This window comes from Ambystoma mexicanum, chromosome 8 (assembly GCF_040938575.1).
Source record: "Ambystoma mexicanum isolate Mex_15411 chromosome 8, UKY_AmexF1_1, whole genome shotgun sequence".
NCBI classification, from domain to species: Eukaryota; Metazoa; Chordata; class Amphibia; order Caudata; family Ambystomatidae; genus Ambystoma; species Ambystoma mexicanum.
Window position 1 is genome coordinate 155,287,300 of NC_090929.1, and position 24,497 is coordinate 155,311,796.

The 24,497-nt window shown below is 46.1% G+C and overlaps 1 protein-coding gene and 1 long non-coding RNA gene across 3 annotated transcripts in view; one reads left to right on the forward strand and one right to left on the reverse strand.

Annotated features, from left to right (window-relative positions):
• Window positions 1-363: 363 nt before the first annotated feature.
• Window positions 364-24,497, forward strand: part of PHF19 (PHD finger protein 19) — a 258,042-nt gene continuing 233,908 nt past the window's right edge. The window contains exon 1 of one of the 2 annotated variants that reach the window (XM_069609530.1): window positions 364-534. The gene's annotated coding sequence lies outside the window, so the exon portion shown is untranslated. Of the gene's footprint in view, window positions 535-802; window positions 961-24,497 lie in introns of those variants that run through there. The other variant, XM_069609531.1, reaches the window with a different exon arrangement.
• Window positions 13,952-15,607, reverse strand: LOC138473551 (uncharacterized). The gene is made up of 3 exons (XR_011268777.1): window positions 15,439-15,607; window positions 14,549-15,235; window positions 13,952-14,333 (listed from the first exon to the last, which is right to left on the reverse strand). It is a non-coding gene; the product is annotated as an uncharacterized lncRNA (long non-coding RNA).

Below are 24,497 nucleotides of genomic sequence, written 5' to 3' on the forward strand. Positions count from 1 at the left end.
CATGACATTGAGAATGGGGGTGGGAGGTATCCACGCCCTCGTGTTCCGAGAGCAAAGGGGTGTAATACAGGCTGTATTATACGGCCTTGAATTATATCCCCCGGCCACTTGAAACGGCCGTGTTTCAAACGTGTTCTCCTCCTTCTTGCAAACACGCCCGGCTCTGCGCCTTCAGAGCCCCTGCGCGGGGGCTGCCCTTTCTAAAGGAGGAGGAGGAGGAGGATTCGGAAGTAGGGGGCGCAGGCAGCGCTGGTGGGGGCGCCCTCCCGCTGCAGTGCTCTGCTGTCAGAGCGCCGGCTGCGCGGCACTTCCTGGAGGCGGCCGGTGGGTGGGGAGGGGGCGGGGAATGACTGTATGTTAATTGCATAAGCAGAGGAGGAGGAAAAAAAGTCAATAATTTCGCGGGAAAGAAAAAAAGTGAAAAAAAGAAGATGGCGACCCGCATAAATCCGCCGTATCTGCAGTCCTAAGTGCCGCTTCCTCCGGAAAGGCAGAGAGCGAGAGAGAGAGAGCCGAGTACCACAGGGGAGCTAGGTAAGGGGGGCTGGAGAGGTGCTGTAGATACGAACTTTCTGGGGGTGGGGGCAGGGGAGCCACACGTCCTTACTCTCTGCAGACCGGCTTCTGTGGTTTGGGGATATTGCTCGTAAAAAACGTATTCGGATTATCATACTTTTTTGGAGGGGGGTGGGCATATTAGTTGGCCCTGTTTTTTCGTGCTGGATTTTCATGGATGGGGGCGTGAGGGGCGATGTGGGAGGAAGGGCTGTAACTTTTTGCACAGTTCGAAGTCGGAGGTTTGGGAAAGAGGGTTAGCAGTTCCCAGTGACCACCTCTGCCAGGGTTTGACAACTTCAGAAGCAGCAAGTTTTTGTTATTCCGCTTTCCTGCAACTCGAGCTGGGACCACATCCAACAGGCTGAGCCGCTCCAAGCCGTTTCCCCTCTTATTTTTTGGAAGGTTTGCCAATCTTTCAGAATAAGTCGCATTCCGCTGTTTTAAACTTGCCGCTCTTTCGCCTCTGCAATGCTCGGTGGGGATTTGCTTTGGGAACTGCACATCGCATGCATGCATGCATGCATGCATGCATGTGTGTGTGTGTATATACATATATCATGCAGAAAAGTCTAAGTGACTTTTATTGTATTCGTGTTCACTGCATGCGAACATGGTTAACGCCTTTATTGGGGGGGGGGGGAGGGTGCTGCTGATGCACTGTAGCAATAGTCCAACCTGGAGATTGTTTGAGGGGGCACCCAGAAAAGATGTGTTTCGGGTTTCAGTGAGCAATAACCATCCTTTTGGTGCGGTCGCATTAAGTGGTCCATACGAGGGATGAATGAATGAATGGATGGATTTTCAAACGACTGAATTGCGTCGATTTGTCTGTGGGTGGGGGGGGGGATCCATGAAAACATCTTTGCAGCCAGTTGATGCCTCAATTGCAGTTGCTTTATGGGGTGCCGATAAGGCAGCGGCGATGACATGTGGGCGTGGGGGGGATGGGGAGGTGGCTTGGATGCATTTTCTGTGGGGAAAGGCTGCTGTGTGGGGTAAAAGGTCGCGCATTTCTTTCTGGGTTCATCAGAGCGGTTATGTTGGAACTACTGGCTGGGAGCTGAGTTCATACGTAGGGCTGCTGCACAGCGAGAGGTTTATTTGAAGATGTCAATGGTTTTGAGGGGTGGTGGCCCAGCTATGCATGCCACCCTGCCCCGTGCCACTCGGGAGATGGCCATCCAGATCTGTTTTTTGTTGTTGTTGCAGACTGCAAAAGAAAAAAAAACGAAAAGTCCCAGAATGCAACGTAAAGTCTAACTGGATGGTGATCTCCCGAGTGGGATGGTGGCAAGTTGGCACAAGTCTCACTCAGTGGCTGGGAGTCTCACTCACGGGAGCACCGTCTCCCTCGTAAATAGTCCCACTCTGAGAAAGTACACAGGACAGGTACACAGCGGGCGAAGGCACCTTTCCCATCAAAAAACATGACGTCTTTCTCTTAACCCTGTGGAGGGGTGGTACTCGGGAAGAAAGGATTTTTGGGGTATGTGGGTGGAGGGGGCAGAATGGGCTCATGCTATGTTTTATGTGGACGTCAGTTGTGAGATAGTTTACTGTCTTTGTGTGTGAGTGTGTGGTTGATCAGGAGTGTCTGGCTGATCAGGGGCAGTGGTCTTTTGGGGGTGGGCGTCTGCATGGTATTAGTGCACCCCTGCAGGTGTTCAGTCTAGGGAATTAAACAGGTGCTGGCCTATATGAAATAGGGGAAAGCGTGTTTTAGGGGTGATTGGTTTACTTGTGCCACCCTGGAGGGATTGCAGAACTTAACGCGCCTTTTCATTTGTGTTGTGGGCAGTGCAATTCTCCCCTGTTTATAGGGGATAGGCACACGTGTACTCCACAGTCTGCTGTGCACTGCACTCTCCGCGGTTACACAAATGGCAGTGGTGCTTTCGTGTTGCTTTGAACCAGCCAATCCCTCGCTCACTGGGCCCCAGGCTGAGTGTTTGTACTTTTTGGGCAGTTGGATTTTTTAAATGTGCGTGTTTGGATGGCTTGACCTGTTGATACCTAACGGATCTGGGCTGTGGGAGGAGGGAGCAGGACTGCCAGGCTGGGAGGGCTGCCAGGGGCGAGGTCCCCCCGCCCCACCCCTTCAGTCTGCCTGTGCCAGGCGGGTCCAGGCGCTACCCGCGGTTTGTGCCCGTTTGTGAAGGTCCGGTGAGGATGGGGAGACAGCGGCGCAGGGTGACTCGTGTGAGAGCAGCAGTTGGGCAACCACAGAGGGGTAGCAGTGACGTCTGGCTCCCGACACGAGTGCCAGTAGGGGCGGGGATTGGGGGCGCGGCAGCCGCTGTCACGCTTCGCGGGACTGTGCAGTGAGAGGGTCGGCAGAGGCGGGCGTGCAGAGGAGACAGGCCTCCTAGATCGCACGTGGGCTGGCGTGTGGGGGGCGGGGATCTGTGGTCCAACGTGCTCGTTTATTAGGACTGTTTCCGTGCAGCAGTGATTTCCAGGCGCGTGCCCAGTGACCTCTCTGTCGTGATATGTTACAGGGTTTCTGCCATGATCAGTACTTCTTGGCGCTTTGGGACTTTGCCACCGCCTGCCAAATGACCTCTGTGCAATGACGTGCGGCTGGGTCTTAGCAAGCCACCCTCTGCCCTCTTAGCGCTTTGGAACTTTTCAAGCGCGTGCCCGAATGACCTCTGCAATGTCGTGTAGTGGGACTTATACTAGCGAACGTCTGCCGTTATCTCGACCTCTAGGCGCTTTAGAACCGTTCCACTGCGTGCCCCCATGGCCTGTGCAATGCCGTGCAGTGGGACTTATACTAGTTAGCGTCTGCCGTTATCTGGACCTCTTGGCGCTTTGGAACTTTTCCAGCGCGTGCCCCAATGGCCTCTGCAATTTCATTACTTCTTGGCGCTTTGGAACTTGCAAGAAGAAAGGGTGGGGTTGTGGGCGGGTTCGTGGGAGGGTAGCGAAGGTTGATCGTGGGATGTGCGAGGCAGGCCGGTCTCCCCTGTGAGCAGCTGGGCGTGTGGTGTGCGGGTTTGGTGTGCGGTGGAGTTTTACGCTGGATGCCGGCGTTCCACAGCCGTGGAGTCAGAGAGAGCAGGTCGAAGTGCCAGAAGTCGGCGGGGCAGGGTGTTAGGATATGTAATTGGGGAGTGTGCGTCAGATGGAGTACTACGTAATACGGTTCTCGGATGACACCCGGGCCACCCAACTCCAGCCCTGGGTTTTGCTTTTGTTGTACTTTTGTGTGGGTGTTGGTTGCCGTACAAGGTATAGCTACATTCGAGTCTTTGCCTACAGTTGTACACAGAGCCCCATATCATATTTTGAGATGCATTTTCGGTCCTACTTTCAATGTTGGGAGTTAAATACATTTTCAGGGATTACAAAAGTAACGCTCATTGTCATTTTGGCTTTTTTTTTAAGACAGATCAAAAATATGTCTTTATATTCAAAGCATATATACTTTGGGTGTTCCGCGCGTAACGTGTGCCCAATGATGACCATACAAGTAGTTTTTTCTTTTCGAGCCGGCTGGCCCCCTTCAGGTCAGAGCCCCCTAAGGCTGCCAACAGCACATCACTGCTCTCTTGCACTTTCCCAGCTTATTCCCACTAACCCACCCCCCCTCCTCCCCTTTTTCAGAGCCGCCACAGCGCCAGGGGACCACTTCGGTGGTGATAGTGCGCGGTACAAATGTCCTTTAACATTAACATAGCACAGCTGTGTGTGACCTGCACAGCCCAGTTCTCCAGTCTGAACACATCCACGCAGCAGTGCAGGCGCCTGCCAGGGGCCGAGCCCTGCTTATCATTTATGCCACAATGCGTGATTTATTTTGCTGGGTGCATACGCCTTAACAAAAATTGCCTTATTTTTAGAGAGTGAAACAGGCCGGTCTGCTGCCGTCCTCGCAAGGCATGGCACTGGTTGCGACTGGCTGAACCTTACTAAGAAGGAACCGTGCAGCATGTATAACGTGCCACAATGACCATGTGAGTGTCCTCTTGGCGCTTACAAGGGCTCCAGGGGATGGGGGCAGAGGTTCATGGGAGAGGCCCTGCGGAAGGGGTGGGTCTTGCGCCCAGGTTGCCACTTGCCAGCTATGCTTTGTTGAATGAATGCGCGCCTGTAGAGCGCACTGGGCGCTCTAGTTTCATGCCCGCTGACTGCTGCCTCGGCGGGCGTAAAGATGGCCTGTGCAGGGCGGTGTGCTCATAAACGCGGTGAAAGGAGGGAGGGGGCGAGGTTGGCTCGGAAATGCTGCAATCCGAAGACACCGCATTGGGTGGCGGGTATGGGTCCTTGGCTCAGGTGGTCAGGCCTTGAGCCCGTTCACGCGATGTAGGTGCCAGCGGAAGATCAGCGGCTTGGGTGGCAGCCAGGAATTAGCAGGGGTTCTGTAAAAAAAGAAAAGCCTCCGATGGTGCAGGAATAAAGCAGCGAGTCTCGGGTGGGCATGGCTAACTTCAGAGTGAATATGATATGAAACCCCAGGTGATTCCAGCATCCATCGGCCTCTGGTGTGTGCCACCTCTTGACACGTGCGTGCGCGTGTATGTGCTCCTTGACACATCCACCACCTCTAAATCATGCTCCAGTGGCCTCCTGTGTGTATTTGCACGGACTTACTAAGAGTCTGGGCTTTCCCTAGCTTGGTGTGTCAACGCACGTGTGTGCATGTTTATGCTTCTTCTAGCCTTGGCCTAATGTTCTTGCATGCGTCCATCAACCTTCAAAGTACTGTTCCAGTGGCCACCTGCGTGTACTTGCATTGACTGCCTACAGGGTGTGGACCTCCACCAGGTGGGGGTGGGGGTGTCTGTGGCTGTGCGGTCGCATGCAGAGCTGTAGGTGGCTGGCTGGAGGTTTTGAAGTCATTCATAAACACTGGCATTGCTCGGGGCAACCCTCCAGAGCATCGCTCTACGCCTGGCATGCCATTACAGAAGGGGAAGGCCAAATGCAATTCCGACCTGGTCCCACCACAAAAAGAGCAGTCCAACCCAAACTGCTTGGTTAGATCCTTTCTGCACGAGACCCCAAATAACACCAGACATGTTTCTGCCTCATTGTTCTTCGTCATTAAGGTGTAGCTTGGGTCTATAGTAGGGCGGGCTGATATATCGAGTTTTGGAGTTATATCGATAAAGGATGAGACAATATCGTTAACATCGAGATATATACATATATATATACTCATTATTACATATACTAAAAATTTGTATATACATTTTGATATTTACACAACTGTGTGTATTCTTAAACAGGAAGCAGAACCCTGTATTTGCACTGTATTTTGATCAATGTCTTATAAATAAAGGTGTTTGTGACATCTCACATGTAGTTGGCGGCTTACAACTGAGAATTTAACCCACATAAACAATATTGAGTATATAGCGTCATTCAGCCCAAAAATATTGCGTTATGTCTTTGGTCCATATCACACAGCCATAGTTGTTGGGCACGGCCACTGCCCCTAGTCTGAGCCTTCCCTAGTGTCTGGTGTGTATCTCCACTCGCCTTGTGTGGTGTGAATCCACTAAACGCGCGCGGGTGTGTGTGTCTGATGTACATCCACTGGTCATCTATTGTGGGCCTTTCCATTGGACATGCATTAGTGTAACCACTGGCCTTCTCTCGGCATGCACTGGCCTCCTGATTTTCTTTTTACCAACCTTCTCTGCGTACCACTGCTGCCTACCGGCTTTGTGTGTTTGTGTCTCCACTTGCTTCATGCTAGTGCCCCATGCGGACACCTGTGTGTGCCAGCACTGGCTGTCTTGTCTGTGTAGCTGGTGTCAGGTGAGTGCACTCGCTGAGACATGTGAGTGCTCCCTCTCTGTGTGCCTCATTTAGCTTAATTTGCCCATGCCCCCCTTTGTGCCTTGTGCACAGTGCCACTGACCTGCCATTGTCATTACCCTTGTGGCTTTCACAGGGTCTTCATTACTACATATGTGTACCTCAGCCTGCATCCTGTGGGCACCTTTCCACTGGCCTCATGTGTGGTGTTTCACTGACCTCATAAGTGGGCCTCCTGTCTTGCACTGGTCCCATGTGTGCCCTGATGCCCACCACCCCAGTCCTTCCACCTGCCGATTCCCTCCACTGGTCTCCCCTTTATGCCTTGTCCCTACTAGCTTTCTCTAGTCTGGATCCCACTCCCGTCCTCCTGTGCCTTCCTCCGCTGGACCCCCTGTTCCCCCATTCTATGTGCCTCCAGCAGTGACCCTTTGCCTCAGCCGACCTTACACTACAGAGAGGCCATTGCTACTTCAACACCTCCTAACACACCAAAAAAAATGTCATGTTACACATAGCTGCTGAGTTTCCTAGTTCCATGCGGAATCTTTGAGCCAGTACTGCGTTTGTTTTTCGCACTGCATGCTGGGACTTGTAGGCCTACCCGTGCAATGGGGAAAACGAAACCACAGGTTCCAGCACGCAATTGGAAGCAATAAGCAGGACTGGCACGCATGGAACTGGGACACTTTGCAGGAAGGGTTACACTGGTGTCACCCGAAACTAAAAGCACATTTGGTCTTTGTTTTCCATCATCACTTTATATGAGAAAAGTGGCAATGGGTGCAGCGTGCCCACCAGAGTGCCCTTAAATACACTGGAGAAAATGAGTGACCATTCCTCCCCTATATCTTCCAACAATTCAGTGATTGGCCCCAAAAAAGCCCTGATGTCGCCTGTACCCGCCCCGCCCCCAACCTGTTTAATAACCTGGTTAAAACGTTGTGACTACCGAAGGTTACAGAAATGCTGAGATGTAGGGTAATCTTCATTACTCCTAGTCATGCTCTTCTTCGTCCTAATGATGGCATGTCTAGTAGAATCAAGACCTTGGGCCTCATTACAACTATGCCGGTCCGGAACCAAGCTTACTGGCACTGTTGTCCTCTCCTGGTGTTACCGGGAAGTTAGGCACCTGTAAACCATCACGAGTCCGGCAGCAACCCGCCGGTAGCACAGGCAGGGTTACCGCCGGACTCGTAATGAGGCCTCTTGTCTTAAAACAAGCAGGTGCAATATATTTGCTTGGGTATTCTGGAGGGCTTCATTTTACCCCTGAATCTTCTCCAGATAACATTACCCTAGAAAACGAGGGCTCCACCCCATCCCTGTGTGTTCCAATTGTAATTGTAATTGGTTATTTATAACACGGCTAATACTCAGAGGTTTCTAAGTGCGGACCCGGGGATCGAACCTGTGTTTGTTTCGCCGCTAGCGTGTTGCCCCCGAGCTATCCTCCCGAAACAAATCACACGTGTGCTGCTATGCGCCGAGTAGTCCTCCGTTCTAATCACAAATTCCTCTCCTGGCCACATAGTGCAATCCCGGCCATATCAACGTATTCCCCCCTTTTTAGGATTAATATCGTCACGGCAAAGAAAATGTATTTAACACTCGCTTTCTAATCCTGGCTCCTCCACTTAAAGTAATGGTGTGATCTTGGGCCCGCAACCTCTTCTTTGTTGAACTAATTTCCGTAATGTGTAAAAACCAGAAGCAGTTAAAAACAGGCTTCCACTCGGTGTGAGCGTGGTCTAGTATGCCGTTCGGGTCGGGTATTAAGTGGGCAAGGGCCCCCTTTATTCGTGTCGCCAAGGACACAGCCCAGGGATGAGGTGCAGTGCGCGAGGATGACTCACCCCTCCCGAATCCTCCTGTTTTTGTGGGAGAGCCAAAAGCTCAGGCTAGAATTGAATCAAAGGGCCGTTGGCAATGAGACCGCTCTTTCTGTATTGGGCACCGCAGGGCCTGCCCAAAACGTGGCTTAATTGCAGCGGAATACACTCTTTTTGTTTCGCGGTTACTGGCGGGGGTCCATTCCGGTTTCTGAGGCTAATTGCAGATAAATGAAAGTGATTTGTGGGGGCAATGGGGCATGGCATGGGACATTTTGAACATCAGCCCCCTGCATAGTGCTTTTCTTGTATCATCGCACCCCCCCTTTATCTCCCACATAGTGCTCTGAAACTGTCATAAAATTTGGCTAGTTATAAAAGTCATACAATCTGGCTAGTGCACAATACATAAAATAATAAATGTAAAAAAGTGCTCTGAAACTGAAGAGCGCACATTCTGCCAATGTCGGCGATGACGGGAGCGGACTAGGCAGCCATTGCCACTGCACTGCCACCACCTCGAACAAAACGAGGTCTGCACGCAGATTCCTCAGGGGCACGGACGGAGGGACTGGCTTCTCTCCAGAACCGACACCGCCTTTCACCTTGTTCAGGGGTATGACCTTGCCGGCTATTGATTGATCGCGGGCCTAACTTCCGGAAGCAATGCACGGCTTTACAAGCTGCAGGGCGACATTTTTGTTTTCCAAGATGACACATCTGCTCTTAAAAACAGCAACACATCTGAACAGTTTGTGAAAGGCCGCGCATGTGCATGATAATGACGTCACCTCTTCTTGCCTACTGGGCCGAGCGCTTGTTCCTGGGCCTTGCAAGCCTTCTTTGCATTTTATAAATGAATAATTTCAAATGTCTTCCTGCTTTGCACACACGCTGCTGTTTCGTCTCCGAAGTGAAAGGCACTTACCACAAATGCCTCTTGTCTAAATGTTCAGGTACGCGTCTTTGTTCAGACTGACCCATATTTGTTTTGGGCTTCCGCCATGACACCCTGACTCCATCGAGGTGGCTGTGACCTATCGAGTGTTGCGGAAAAGCACGTCGTTTCCCCAGAGTTCACTCGTTTGAAATGTACAGTTGGGAAACACGGAAACGTTCGCAGCTGCCACGTGTCACCAGAGCACGCGTCATACAGTCTTTTATTTTGTTGAGCCACCAGGCAGGCATGGACTGGGAACCAAAAGAGGCCCTGGAAATAATGTTCCAAGTGATCCCATTTTACACATTTTCATCAAGTCCAACCCTTTGCCTATGGGAACATTTGGAAAAACCACACAAAAGAGGCCTAGGGTGCAGCGGCCTGCTGGTAAATCTCCAGAGTTCCCTATAGGCCAGTCCATCCCTGGCCAGGGTGCAGAGGCCTACCAGGAAATCTCCAGAGTTCCCTATAGGCCAGTCCACCCCTGGCCAGGGTGCAGAGGCCTACCAGGAAATCTCCAGAGTTCCCTATAGGCCAGTCCACCCCTGTCACCAGCTCTTTTCAGACTGAGACTTTTGTTTCTCCCCCATCCTAATTTGGAATATGGATAGGCCAGTCCACCCCTGGCCAGGGTGCAGAGGCCTACCAGGAAATCTCCAGAGTTCCCTAGAAGGCAGTCCACCACCAGCCAGGGTGTGGAAGCCTACTGGGAAATCTCCGGAGTGCCCTATAGGCCAGTCCATCCCTGGCCAGGGTGCAGAGGCCTACCAGGAAATCTCCAGAGTTCCCTATAGGCCAGTCCACCCCTGGCCAGGGTGCAGAGGCCTACCAGGAAATCTCCAGAATTCCCCATAGGCCAGTCCACCCCTGTCACCAGCTCTTTGCAGACTGAGGGCCTCATTACACGGTAGGCGGTAAACCATGGCGCTATTAGCGCCATGGTTCATGCCGGTCAAATACCGGCACCGCCTTGGTGGAAAGGGGAATTACCACCCTATTCCAAGGTTGGCAGGTGGTAATTCCCCCTTCCACCATTGCCCTTCCCCATTCCCATTTTTACCCCATAGGGCTCTATGGGAATGGGGAAGGCGCTAATTACGGTACCGTAATTAGCTCCACTGGTCCCTTTACGGGTTGGTTTTTAACACCTGCAAAAAGCAGGCGTTAAATTCCCCAACCCGCAAAGGGACCTCATAGTAAGGCGATAAGGATTTACCGATACCGGTAACGGTAAACCCTTACCGCCTACTGTGTAATGAGGCCCTGAGACTTTTGTTTCTCCCCCATCCTCATTTGGAATATGGTCCTACACGTCGCAGCGTGCACTGTGTTGGCGGCTGAAGATCCCTTATTGGACGAAGGACGTCTTGTGACCTGGGGATAGATCGTAATTCCTTTTGAAAACTCGTGCCCATTGATCTCTGTGCCTCTGATTGGACGGTGATTGTGAGGAGGAGATGTAGCCATGTGTTGACGTTTTTTGACTTTGAGATTTAAGCCCATCCAATCGACGCATTGAGCCTCATTGTAGATTAAATGGAAAATTAATGCACGGGACCACCAACATTAGCACTAATGTGCTGTGATGACCCCCTAGCATGCAATTTGATGTCCACGAGGTGGAGGGGACATGGATAGAACAAGAGCGAGGTGACCTCGCCTGCAGATGGCGCTTTGCAGGCAGCGTTTAGTAACTGATTCGTATTGAACCCACCTGGTTTTGAGCAGGTGCAGAACCAAAGAGGGTTCCATAGGAATCCATTTGTTTTATGCCTGCGTGAAAATCTCATACAGTTGTAAAGTGAAGCGCACAGACAAGATGGAGGAGGAATTCACAGCAGGGTCTTGTATCCCTGCTCCATGTGCCTCTGTCACATTGTCACTGCTCTACAATGGGGCGGAGCGTTAAATTGAGGCGAGAGAGCAATGTGCCTCGCTTTCATGCCTCCATTTAACGCACCAAGCCATTTAAAATGAGTGATTCTTCGCAAATCACTTTATTTAAGTGTCTGTGAAATTGCAAATGTGTAATGTAAAAAAGGTAGAGTGTGCCATCCTTTACTGTCCCACTTGTAATTCTCCCCATCACACGATAGTTCCTGAAATCCTCTTTCAGTAAAACCCCAAACACACACCTGACTGATGCATACACAGCACTTCAAGTTTGAGACGGCCCTGTTACTATGCCAGTGACACTCATCTCTACCTAAAGGTCAAGTCCACCAATCAACTAAAACTGAACATCTCACTCAATCAAATATCAGTGTGGAACACCCACTCGAAAATGAACAGAATTTATCCTCCTTTAGAACTCAACCAAGCACGCTCAATTGGCAGAGGGAAATTAAATATAATGGGCCTCATTCTAAGTTTGCCGGTCTGGGAACTACAGTACCGGTAAGCTTGCCGGTACTGTAGTTCCCGGACCGGTAAACTACGAGTTGTGCTCGCAGGTGCCTTTCTGCCCGCCTGGTTGGACTGGGCGGTCAGAAAGGCACCTGCGAGCACAGCATGTTGGATGCACCGGCACCGTTATAAACGGTTCTGGTGCATCTGACCTCCCCATTCCCATTCAGCCCTATCCTGCCGATTTTACCGGTAAGGGTACCGCAAAACTTGTACTGAGGCCCAATGGCTTCCCCCCTCAGCTCACATCCAGTGTTAAACCTCTCTGCTTCATCGCGCTGGGTGGTCCAACTCCAGGCCTTGTGAGCCGGATCCATTGCAGGTTTTCAGGACACCCCTCTTTAATATTCATGAGATAAATTTGCATGCAATGATTCTGAATGTTTGCAAATGTGTTCTCATGAATATTAATGAGGGATATACTGAAAACTTGTCAGAATTCTAGCCCTCGAGGCCCAGAGTTGGATAACCCTGCGGTCGGGGTCCTGCAGCAATCTTTCCTTCAAATATCCACATTGTACAGAAAACTCATGCAGCCTGGTACTAGCTCTCTTCCATTCCGAAAATTAAAACCTTAATCCCTGCCACAGACTTCAGAATGATTGTCTATTCCCAGGTGATTTCCCACTTGGACGGAATGGTCTGCCTGGTCCTACTAAATGCCCCATGCTCATCAGAGGACTATAGAAATGCGACCACACCCCCTCAACCCTGTGTGGGGCTTCACTGGTCACCCCTACAAGGCTGCATCACCTTCAAATGTCCTGCATCACAGCCAAGGCAATAACAAAGTAAGGTTCAAAGATGAAGGAACCAGAAGACCACCCTTCTGTGCACAAAGACTCGTACCCGTGCACGTGAGATTAGCATAATCTCTCTAGGACTGACCCTGTGCTAGCACCCACTCTTCTTGCACACAACCCCTCTGTCTGTATTCTTCCTCTTTTATGTGCTCTAATCCCAGCTTCACCACTTAAATAAATTGTGTTTTCCTAGCAAATCATTAGTCTAGGGAGGATAGCTCAGGGGCACGCCTTGGAAGCAAGACGGCACAAAGCAACACAGGTTTGATCCCCGGGTCCGCGCTTAGAAACCTCTGGGCATTAACTGCGTTATAAATAACCAATCACATCATTATATCATAACAAATCAGTCTGTCTCTCAGCACCTGTCAGAAGATATTGCTGATTAAAAAGGACTGATAATGATATTTGCCATTATATAATTTTCAGGACATGTTGCAGTGCATGTTCACATCAATGATGCCAAAGTTAAATTAACATATTTCTCTTATGACATTTGTCATAAGTTTTGTTTCAGTATTTACACAGTGATGGTGTTATCAGTCACATCACAGCAAAAGTTGCATCAATATTGTACACATCCCTGGTCTTCGGCAGCAACAACCAGCTGGTGCCAGCACGGTTTCTGTGCATGTTCGCATACTGGACGATGTCTGGGAGGTTACTGAGGAAGGAGGCACCACAATTGTGGTCCAATTGGACTTTTTCGTGGCCTTTGACACTGTTCAGCATTGACTTCTTTTGGACCGGTTGTTCCACCTGGGCTTTCCGGCACAGTGCTGGATTGGCTCAACTCCTATTTGACGGGTCGGGTCCAGGCTGTTGCCATGGGCCGCATAAATCCTGTAAAGCGCCTTTATGACATGTGGTGCCCCCTTAAAGCGCGACTCTGCCCCCACTATTGTGTAATGATTGTGCGTCACCCCTAGCTCACTTGGTTCAGTCCTACAGGTTCTGATATGCGGATGACACACAGGCTGTCCATTTAGACAGCAGTGGTAATGGCTTGAAGTGTAAAACCTGCATTGTAGCTATAGACCGATGGACATGTCTATCCCACTTAATGATCAGAAAACATTAGAAGGCATTGAATGGTGAAATACCAAAATCACCAAAAAAGGCCTCGGCACGGGGGGTGGGGGGGGGGCCCATGGCAGTTACAACCTTTTGGCAAACGGCCCTATTGAGCTATGGTCAGAAAAGTGTTGGATCCCTTGTATGGAAGCTTGTCCAAGATCAGTCCTGCTTTGCAAGCCAACATCCGGTTGTGCAGTCCTTAAGTCTGGAAGCACTGATTCTGGAGCAGGTGTGTGTGTGTGTGTGTGTGACACTACCTTTGCGGTGCAGTTATGCTATATTACATTATTAGTTGTTTTGTATGCTAATCTATGCCATGTTTTTGCTATATGGCTGTGCTATGCAACAGGTATCAGAATAATTAGGTAAAGTCCCAGGTTTTTTTGTTAACAGGGGAGCAATTCTCAAATGGGACAATATCCTGAAAAGAATGTGGTGCAAAAGCACTGAGAATTGATTACCCCTCACTACTGGAGAACTAGGAGTAGCAGAGATTGCATTTTTTTGTCACACAGATTTTAACCTATACATGACATTTTACAGAGTTTCTTTATGTAGCCACAAATGATTCCACATAGCAGAAAGAAGCATATGCAACATAGATAGCAAACAAGGTATAATTTTAATAATATAAATGTTTAAAAAGAGGAACCAATTCATACATCAATACATCAGAACATCTAAGTGATACACAAAATATAAATATAAAAAACAAAACAAAGAAAGGGAAAGTAATACAATAAACACTACGTTCACACGAGAGATTTGATAAAACGACTATATTTAGACGTTTTTGGAGAAGTTAAGTGTCGACATGTTTCGGCCAGAGAGCGAATTGGACATTTTCTCAAGTATCCATTCGAAGATGAATATTACGGCCATCTTCAAGACAACAAATTTCTTCATAGAAAATCTTGTGTGTGATGTAGATGGAACGCCATAGATCTAAAAAGATGTATGAACAATTAGTTAGCTTAAAAAAAGTCTAAACAGCATGTTTTCTATATACTACCTTCTATTGGTATATTCTAAGGTGCATTGCATTATGGAAATAGCCATTTGTTGTGATAGACTGTGTACATATAGAACAAAATAGTATTCAGGTATTCATTGACACCAACAATCTGTGAAAAGTAACATTATGTGACAAACAATCTTACTTGTTTTCTCTAGAAAAAGTGAGAAAGAGTTGGCGGATAACTCATTCGTCTCAGGGATAATTTTCTTACGGACAATTACAGGCTGCCGAAGTAGATCGCAGATTCTGTGGCAAGGGTCACCTTGTCCTATACATTAATTATGAAAAAGATGTATATATTTAGTTCAAACTAGTGGGCAATGGCTAACACTGGTTATTATATATTTGTGCCATAGAATTAATCCTAAGGCAAAACAAATGTTGTGCAAAATTGCAACTAATCTCTGTTCTACAGACATATGGAATACGACTGTTATTCCTAATTGAGTACTTCTTGGATGTTCCGTTATATAGAGAGGTAATAAAGGACCTTTTAAATCCAAAATGCGTGCGGATTTTCAATATCACAAAAAAACGAAAACAAGGCAACTTTGCCTTATTATAACTGGTGCTTCTCACTTGGCCCCTAAAGAGGGCTGCAAGTTCCCAGAATATTTATGACCAATGTTCTAATAAAATCAAAGCATCAATTAAATCCGTGCAGTTTTGGCCAGGAATGTTTTATTCACATTCCTGTTTTTGTAATAAGATTTATTCTTAATGTGATCTGTTGGGCGATCATATTTTGCCATCAATATACATTTAGCCAATGCATTTCGGTGAGAACCTTCATCAGGGCTGTATATAGGCTCTTGATTAAATCATCAAGCTGACCATAGTAATACATTTGTCAATACAAGTACGTTAAATGGTTTATATACAATACATAAACAAATTCACACATACCATTTTGTTTGTCCCACGAGTATTCAATTGGTAGGCCAGAAAAAATGAATGAAAAACAGAAATTGCCATTTAGTATCAGCATTACAAACTCTATGTACACAGTTAAAAGACAGAAAAGTGTCCTACCTGATCGCTTTCAATGCGCTATCTCTGTCAAATATAATAAGCCGATAGGCTTTTATTTTTCAACGCTCACGGCTACAGCCACTTGTGTTGGAGATGCGTGGCGAAACGCATATGTCAATCGTGTCTCTGTGAAAGAAACAGGCTATTAGACAGCCGTTCTAACATGTCTTTTGCGATTGTATAGGTCAAAGCGGCGAATGTTCTCCAACGTTTACCTTCAGTTCCTGCGCTGTTCTGCCTTCTGCAGAGAGACATGCTCGCGCATGCCTCTTAGTTCTATTTAAACTTTGCCTTGGAGATGGTGGCGCGGTGCCGTGGTCCAACAGGAATTCCGGGGCACGTACGCCTAGCGCCCCACCCCCGGGTGTTTACCCTCGGGCGGGGATGTCTCCATGACAACTCCTGAAACGCTATGTGTAGCCAAGCTGTCAGCGCCATTCTCGTGTGATTAACATTAGTTTCGGTCTGTTACTGTGAATGCGAGTCCATTGTAGCGTGATTGTAGGGATCTGTAAAATGAGTGTTATAAGTGTTGTATTATTTGTGCTGTTCTAAATTTCTCATTATTGCGGATGCAAGGTATACCTACCTCTTTGGCGTCTACTAGCAAATGCATACTGGTTATGTACAAAGCTAACTATCATGAGCTTACTATGTGTTGTATTTATGTTCTTGATTTACGGGTTTCAAATGATAGGTCTTGATTCAACAGGCACAAGTGTAAATATAAAAATAGAAAATGTAGCGTTTACAATAAAAAGTCACGTAAGATTTTTCGTCTAAAAAGATAAGCAGAAAACCTTCACCCAAACAATGTTTTAGACAATCTAGCACATGGTGTTAGTTAAATTAGAAGTGTCAACTTACGTCCGTCTCATCTGCCAATGTCTGGACTCCAGACCAGGTTGTCCATTATGGCGGCCTCCGTGGGTGTTCAATTTCTTGTAAGGCTGATACTAAATGGCAATTTCTGTTTTTCATACATTTTTTCTGGCGTACCAATTGAATACTCGTGGGACAAACAAAATGGTATGTGTGAATTTGTTTATGTATTTTATATAAACCATTTAACGTACTTGTATTGACAAATGTATTACTATGCTCAGCTTGATGATTTAATCAAGAGCCTATATACAGCCCTGATGAAGGTTCTCACCGAAATGCATTGGCTAAATGTATATTGATGGTAAAATATGATAGCCCAACAGATCACATTAAGAATAAATCTTATTACCAAAAACAGGAATGTGAATAAAACATTCCTGGCCAAAACTGCACGGATTTAACTGATGCTTTGATTTTATTAGAACATTGGACATAAATATTCTGGGAACTTGCAGCCCTCTCTAGGGGCCAACTGAGAAGCGCCAGTTATAATAAGGCAAAATTGCCTTGTTTTCGTTTTTTTGTGGTTTATCGAGGTCCTTGTGCTATAGGACCAGTTTAAACTGGCAGCTCCAGGTTAAAATTATTGAAAACTAACTGAGAGATTTACACATTGAATAGAAGTGAGTAAACATTGTGGTGCCCACCACTCCAGTATTTTTTCTGATTTTCAATATCACAACAGAATTCACAACGGAACCCGTTTAAATCAGACCTTCAAAGTAAGAGATGTAGGTACATACAAGTGGGTATTGTATTTCCCACGTTCGAACATACAGGCAACCACACATGCGAAAAACGTACTTTTAGACACATCTTCTGGTCGTTTACAAATAAACAATTGTCATCTGCTCCGGTTTGTGAATATGTCCCACCATCAAAATATAATTAGAGACCGTAAAAGGAGTGCCATCAGTCAGGTAAATATAGGGACTGTCATATAAGCAGAAAAACAAAGGAGACTCAATCACTCTCAAGGAATCTGAGATAAAGTAATATCCTTATATAGTGAGACAACTCATTGCGACAAAACTTAAAAAGTACCTTATCAAGTTCTTAATGGAGGGAAAACTGGTTCGCGTTAGAGAGCCCAGGCGGGAGTGTAACGCCTCGCTTCAGCTTCGTCACGTCACGGTAGTAAAAGTGACTGACAGAATTGTGTGTGACGAATCCCAGCTACAAGTCTGAGACGTGCTGTTTTTCAGGCCAACAAATGAGTGCCACAGATGAAGGTTCCTAACGAAACCGGCGATACAAAAAGGAGGAGTCTTTTTTAATGATAAAAATGCAAAAAATGCAAGTACATACCACCATAGCAACAGAAGCGAAAGCCGCTGGTAAAAAAAATCTGGACACTAGTGTGTCTGGTAAGTCATTGTTACATTCATACGTTACGGAGTCGGAACCAATGCTACCGACTTAAACTAGGCGCAATGCATGAAAAGAAACTAAGCATCGCATTGCAAGCCAGCATGTGTATTTTTGAAGAACTTACTTTTTCAAAAGAACCGCATAGTTTCCAGTTCTCTGCAGATGATGACTAATCTCCAGCTAGGTTGAGGGCAGGGCTATTTAAGCATCACGACGCAAGGCGGAGGACGAACGCAGTGTATGGTCAAGGATGCGTGACCCGATCCATGTGCTGCCTGATGTTTATCAAAACAAGGTGGAGAGCGAGCTCTTAAAGGTATATACTCTCCCTCTTGAAAAGAGAGAAAGAAAGCAGTTGATGAGGAATTTATGTGGGATAAAGCTGCTTACCTTTAATGTATTAGAATGAACCGCAAGGAAAACCTCAAAGAGTTTAGGTTTATACACATAAGGTCTCTAATAATTGGATGTATGGAAAAAGGATCATTAGTGATTTTACACTATGATTGCAGCAGTCTAACAAGAGGAAGGGAGATATGGATACATTCCTTCATTGCTAATCGGACGACATGCCAGAAGGGGTGGTTACTGAGGTTGAAAAACCAAAGCAGAGTAGAAAATCACATAGCCTGGGTCTACCAAAAGGAGGGCTTAGCAAAAGCAAAGCACATACTCCAAAATGAAACAACTTACTTTAGCACAACAGGCTGTTCCATTCAACTGATGAGTTCAAACCTTGATTCCCCCTGTTAAGATTATAAATCCATCTTTGTTCAGCTCGGCTCAATGACAGGTCTCTATTTCCACCTCTCGGTGAGGGAAAGATTTTTTGAATTACAAACCACTGTATATCAGTATAGTTATGTTTTGCTGCTATATAATGGGCAACACGTGGTTTTTTGTCAGTTTTATTTTTAAGACAGGACCTGTGTTCGCATATTCTTTGTCTTATGGTTCTACTGGGTTTTCCTATATATAACAGATTGCAAGGTAATTTTATGCAATAAATCATCCAATCTGAGGCACAGTTAGAGAAAAAGCAAAGATTCCATATCATATCATTTAACTGAAGTGTTTTGCAATTGTTAGTCAGAGAGCAGACTGAGCATTGGCCACATTTATAGTGGCCAATCGCAGGGGGTAAATTCCAGAGAGTTGTTTGAGTAGAAGGGATTCGTTCTTTCGGGTACGTATGCACCAAAATATCCCAGACATTCTTTTGACGTTTGAACACAAATCTGGGTTGTGCAGGACAAAAGTCTTCAGTGGATAAAATGTGCCTTCTCAAATAAAATCACTAAGATCGGAGCAGTTTCTTCTTGCTCTGAGAAATTGCCCCACCGGTAGATTTTCTCGTAGACTTAACAGATGAAAACTGTTAAATCCGAGTAACGTGTTTTTATCAGTAGCTTTACGGAACAGATTTGTTTGCAAAAAGCCTGTATTGGTTTTATAGATTGACAGGTCAAGAAAGGGAATGGTTTTGATGTCATAAATCATGGTGAATGTAATGTATTGATTATGATTGTTAAGCCACTCTAGGAAGGAGTGGAGAAGGATAGAGTTGCCTTTCCAAATTAGGAAAACATCATCTATATAGCGAAACCATTTAGTGATGTTATTTTTAAATGGATTTTCAGGATGATAAATGGAAGTAGATTTGAAGTTATCCATAAAAAGGTTTGCTAGATTGGGGGAAAAGATTGCCCCCATGCTTGTTCTGTGTATTTGTTTGTAAAATGTACCATCATAGAGAAAGATATTTTCGGTAAGGGCTAACCTAATACATTCCATGATGAAGGAAGTTGGGACCTTACTGAGGGAATCAGTACGTTTATTCAAGTACGTCCCCATGATAGTAAGACATTCCTCCTGAGGGATGCTAGTATAGAGAGAATTGACATCTAAGGTCTGATGGATCTAGCTGGATGGAATCGAGAAGGTTGATCATGCTAGTGGTATCCTTAACAAAGGAATGCATAGATCTCACAAAAGGTCTAATGAACCAGTCAGCATAGATAGCCAATGGCTTGAGAATCGAATTGATAACTGAGATGATAGGTCTAACTGGTGGAATAAGAGAGTTTTTGTGAACCTTGGGAAGAAGATAAAACGCCAGAATTGTAGAAGAAGATTTGATCAAGAAATGATGTTAATCCTGGTCGATCCACTCCTGCCGGAGTGAATGTTCCATCAGACATTTGATTTCATCTCGTAGATGTTCAGAGGGGTCTCTGTTCAATTTGCGGTAAAACAAAGGATTGTCTAACTGGGATGATGCTTCTGTTTTGTAGAGAGCAGTATCCCAGAGGAAAATGCCTCCGCCTTTATCGGCTGGTTTAGTGAGGAAGGCGGAATTGTTTTGTAATGAAGTAAGAGCAGTTCTTTCTGCCCTAGTAATATTGTCTTTGTGATGATTTTTGTCCCTGAGTAAATTCTTTGTTTCCTCCAAGATATTATTCTCGAATGCTAAAATAGCTGGACTTACCATTGAGTTCAATGGAGTAAAATTTAAGGGTGGTTTAAGCCCGTAAACTGGGTTCTTTAGTGGAGCAATGGCCATCTTTAAAGAAATATTTAAGAAAGATAAGTCAAAAACATTTTTGTAGTTCGACCTGGGTGTCAAAATCTCTAGCTTTGGTAGTTGGAACAAAGCTAAGTCAGTTTTTCAGAACTTGAATTTCAGGGTCAGTAAGAAGGTGAGTGGACAAATTGAAGATGGGAATCACCAGTTTTGAGGCGGGCCCCTCCAATTGCGGTCTGCATTCGGGGAGGCCCTTGTTGCCAGTGGCGTGTTTTCTTGCCCCATCCCCGAAAAAACTGGGGTTGGTTGTTGATATTCATACTGTTGGAAGAGCTTGCATTGTCAGAGTCGCTGCTAGTCGTGGTATTGGAGGTGTTAGAAAAACTTACATATTTGTTTCTCTGACGGCCGGTGTTTCTATTTCTGTTCTGAGACAGTTTATTTTGGTCATCATTAAAGGATTTCAGTAGGTAAGGATAGGTGATAGTTTGCTTATAGTTCTCTGTGTCTTTTTTAAATTTCCAATTTTTTTTGTCTAAGGTGAATTTTTTAAACTTTTGTATTTCTTCTTCTATCTTTGTAAGTTTATCTTTGATGCCCTTAATTAAATTGTCACCTTTCATTTTATTTTCTAAAGCCTCGATTTCTAGTTTTTGTTTAGTTGCTTCTTCCATCGAAGTGTCGATGATCCGGATAAGATAGTCTCTTCAGCATTTGTTCCCTACAGCACGGTTGTGCAGTCCTTAAGTCTTGAAGTATTGATTCTGGAGCAGGTGTGTGTGTGTGTGTGTGTGACACTACCTTTGCGGTGCAGTTATGCTATATTACATTATTATTTGTTTTGTATGCTAATCTATGCCATGTTTTTGCTAAATGGCTGTGCTATGCAACCCAATGATATCTTTGCTATGTATTGAAGGCACACCCCTGTATGCTCACACCAGAAAAAACACAACCCGCTAGGGAAAAAGGCCCAAGCCACCGCTTGCAAGGAGTTTTTATTCATATACAGAAAAAGTGCATCAGCAAATATCTCTGCTGCCGCCGAACGTTCTGGCAAATTGGGGATGTGCAGCAAGCTAAAAGGATGCCTGGTATCATCAATGTCATCATTACATACAGTCAAATCCAGCAAGGCTGGTTGGGGTGACCCTATACATGGGCGGCCCACTGCATAGGGGATACTAGACCATTGGACCCAGCCTTCTTGTCCATCTCTGTCCACGTGGGTGCTGCTGGGCTTGCCATCCGCGATAAAACAGGGCCTAAGAAGCAATTACTTATTTCGAAAACAATGCTACTCTATTGCTGCAATGGTGCACCATTCAGGCTGAGAGATGGGCCCAGGGAGAGAAACCTTGGAAAAACATTCATATATAGGTGTAAAATCTTTTTGCAAACTTTTCTGCAGATTTGTCAAATGGCACCACATTTATAAGCCTTTAAAATATTTTGGAACCCCCCCTCTAATTTTGGTTCCCCTTGGCAGAACACCACCTCACTTTGTTCGCGAACATTACAGGACTTCCCCCAACATCTGGACTGTTCGCAGATGTCAGAATTGAAAAAACACCTGTTTTTTGGGCGTTTTAAGGCCATATCACATCCCATCCTCATCAGCCCTCACCTCCCAGAGATTGTTTCATTAGTTTGACAAGTGCAATGTTATGTTTTTTAATATGTTTTCACAGCAGTGTTTGCGGACAACCTCGACTGTCCGCAAATCCAACATGGCAGGCGTTTTTCCAAAAATCTGACACACCTCACACTTTTCACCATCCAATCAGTGGACGCGTCTGATGTCTGCGGACATCAAACTGCCCTCTGGACCAATCGGAGGCCTGTCCACAGAGCAAACAAGGAAGTGAGTCCGCGACCGAACCCAGATATCACTAATTAATTTTACCTACTTTTTTGCCGTTTTAAAAATAACTACTAGATGGAATTACACCAAATTCACAAAAGGCTCCTGCCAGGGGTCGCGAAGTTAACGTGGCTTTAGTTGAATTTCAGGGGTTTTGTTGTGTTAAGTTCTCTCCTTAACGTCCCTTCAACTAAAGTTCTTTACTTGAATTTCAAGGGTTTTGTTATTCCATAGATTTTCAGAACGCTTTTAGACCAATAGCGGTATACAGTTCTTTTGCGGAAGGATTTTTCATCGCAGGACTTTTCATCGTGGTTTTTTTATCGAAAAAGAAATCATTGTTTTTGGGTGGGGGGGTTAAAAATTAAATAAATATTTGTGGATGAAAGGGAATAATTTTTAAAAAAAGGCGGGTTTGGGGGGGTAACCCCCCCATCAAAAAACCAAAAAAACCCCATTTTTTTTCGATAAAAAAACGGCGATGAAAAGTCCCGCGACGAAAAATCCTGCGGCTAAATAACATAGAACCCCAATAGCATAGTATCCCCCTGTCCCCCTTAACTGGCAGACTACAAATAACAGAATGCAATTCAGCAAAAGGCAAAAAAGGGTCTCTGAGTGCAATACTTTACCAATATATTGTGGTTCAGAAATAATAATCTGCAATATTTACATACTTACTTCTGAAAGCATCGCTGCAACGGTAATGCGTGGCACCGTGTATGGCTTCCTGTGCACTAGTGATGGCTTTCTAAGGTGTGGGTAGCTCCATATTGGATTGTTTAACTGTGTATGAGGCCATTCAGTGCATTAGCATGCATTATGGTGCCACCACACATTAATATCTGATTTCATGACACAGTGTTTTGCAATCAAACGTAATAAACTATATCCAATAGTACATATGTGCTCTTTGCCATTAGAAAGAATTCAAAATGTACTATGATCAGTGTTAAATAATGTACACACCTATGGGACATGAATTCATGGCATGCCATCTTATCTTTTGTCCTGATGTTTAAGGTGCAACCTGGGAGTTCACCACAGCTGTTAAAATGTGCCTCTGGCTACCTACAATGGCAGGCCTAAACTGCCGGTTGTAGACCCAGTGGAATGATAATATTTACACTGGTGCTAGCACTGGCACAAAGAAACTTGCATGAGTGTTAGAGCTGACACAATAACACATTCCAGTGCAAACATTGGCAGAAATGATGTCATTGCAGCTGGCTAAGACCTGCCATGTTTAGTCACTGTGCTTGGGTTGCAATTAGCAGTGCAGGTGTAATAGCCCAGTTTGTTTTGTTTTAGCACTGGCGCAACACTGGAATTGTGCTGATCCTGACATTACATCAGTGCGAAAGCCAGCCATGTTCCGAGGATTCACTTGCACTTACAGGAGCACAAGTCTTGGCACTGGTTCAGCACTAAACCCAGTGGGTGGGCCATTGCCCCAGTGATATGACAAGTAACATATGTGTTCCATGAAGAAGTTTGCAGAGGGAAGTGCTATCATGGGCCCCGCCCAGACCTTTCTGCTTTCAGACTGTCTGGGATGGGTAGGGCCAGACAGATCAGCCCACCTCACCTACCATCAAAACCCATAACCACCAATGCCTATGGGGCCAAGTCTTTACTGCTGTGTTCACCACTGGGTGCAGCCACGGTTCCTATTGAGCCCCTAGACCACCATGGTGATATGATAGGTTATTTATAACGCACTTAATACCCAGAGGTTTCTAAGCGCGGACCCGGGGATCGAACCTGTGTTGCTCTGTGTCATCTTGCTTCCAAGGCGAGCCGTTGCCGCTGAGCTATCCTCCCGAGACATCAGAACATTGGGCAACCTTCTATCTGGCAGCAGAAACACAAGGTAAAACCTGACTTGAGGCCTCTCTGTCTACACCCCAAGACTATGGAACCTCCTCCCCGTCAGCATCAGACTCGCCCCACGCTCCTACAATTCAGAAAAGAGCTCAAGACACACCTCGTCAAGGAATCTCTCCTCCTCGACACCTGGGCCATCATATTACACCTCGCACCACCTCGCTCGTTAGATGCTGCCTGCCCCTCTCCTCCCCGCCACCCGGTACAGCTGCACTCCTCCTCTGTGCCCCTCTGTATTCTACCCCCTGCTGTATATCTGCCCTCTTGTTACCTCTGAAAAGTACTCTCTCATGCATCTGTTCTGTTGTATACCTCTGTGAAGCGCTCCGTTGCTTCTGGAAGCTATATCCACGCTTAATAAATACGATAATAATAATAATATGGGTAAGGCTTGCCAATAAGGTGTTAATCAAACATAATGAAAAACAGACACTATCTGAGCCCAAATGGGAAATGAAAATGATGTGGCAATTGTGGGTATGATATAAAACTTTCCAGAACTGAAGCATACTGCTGTGCCAGGCGATG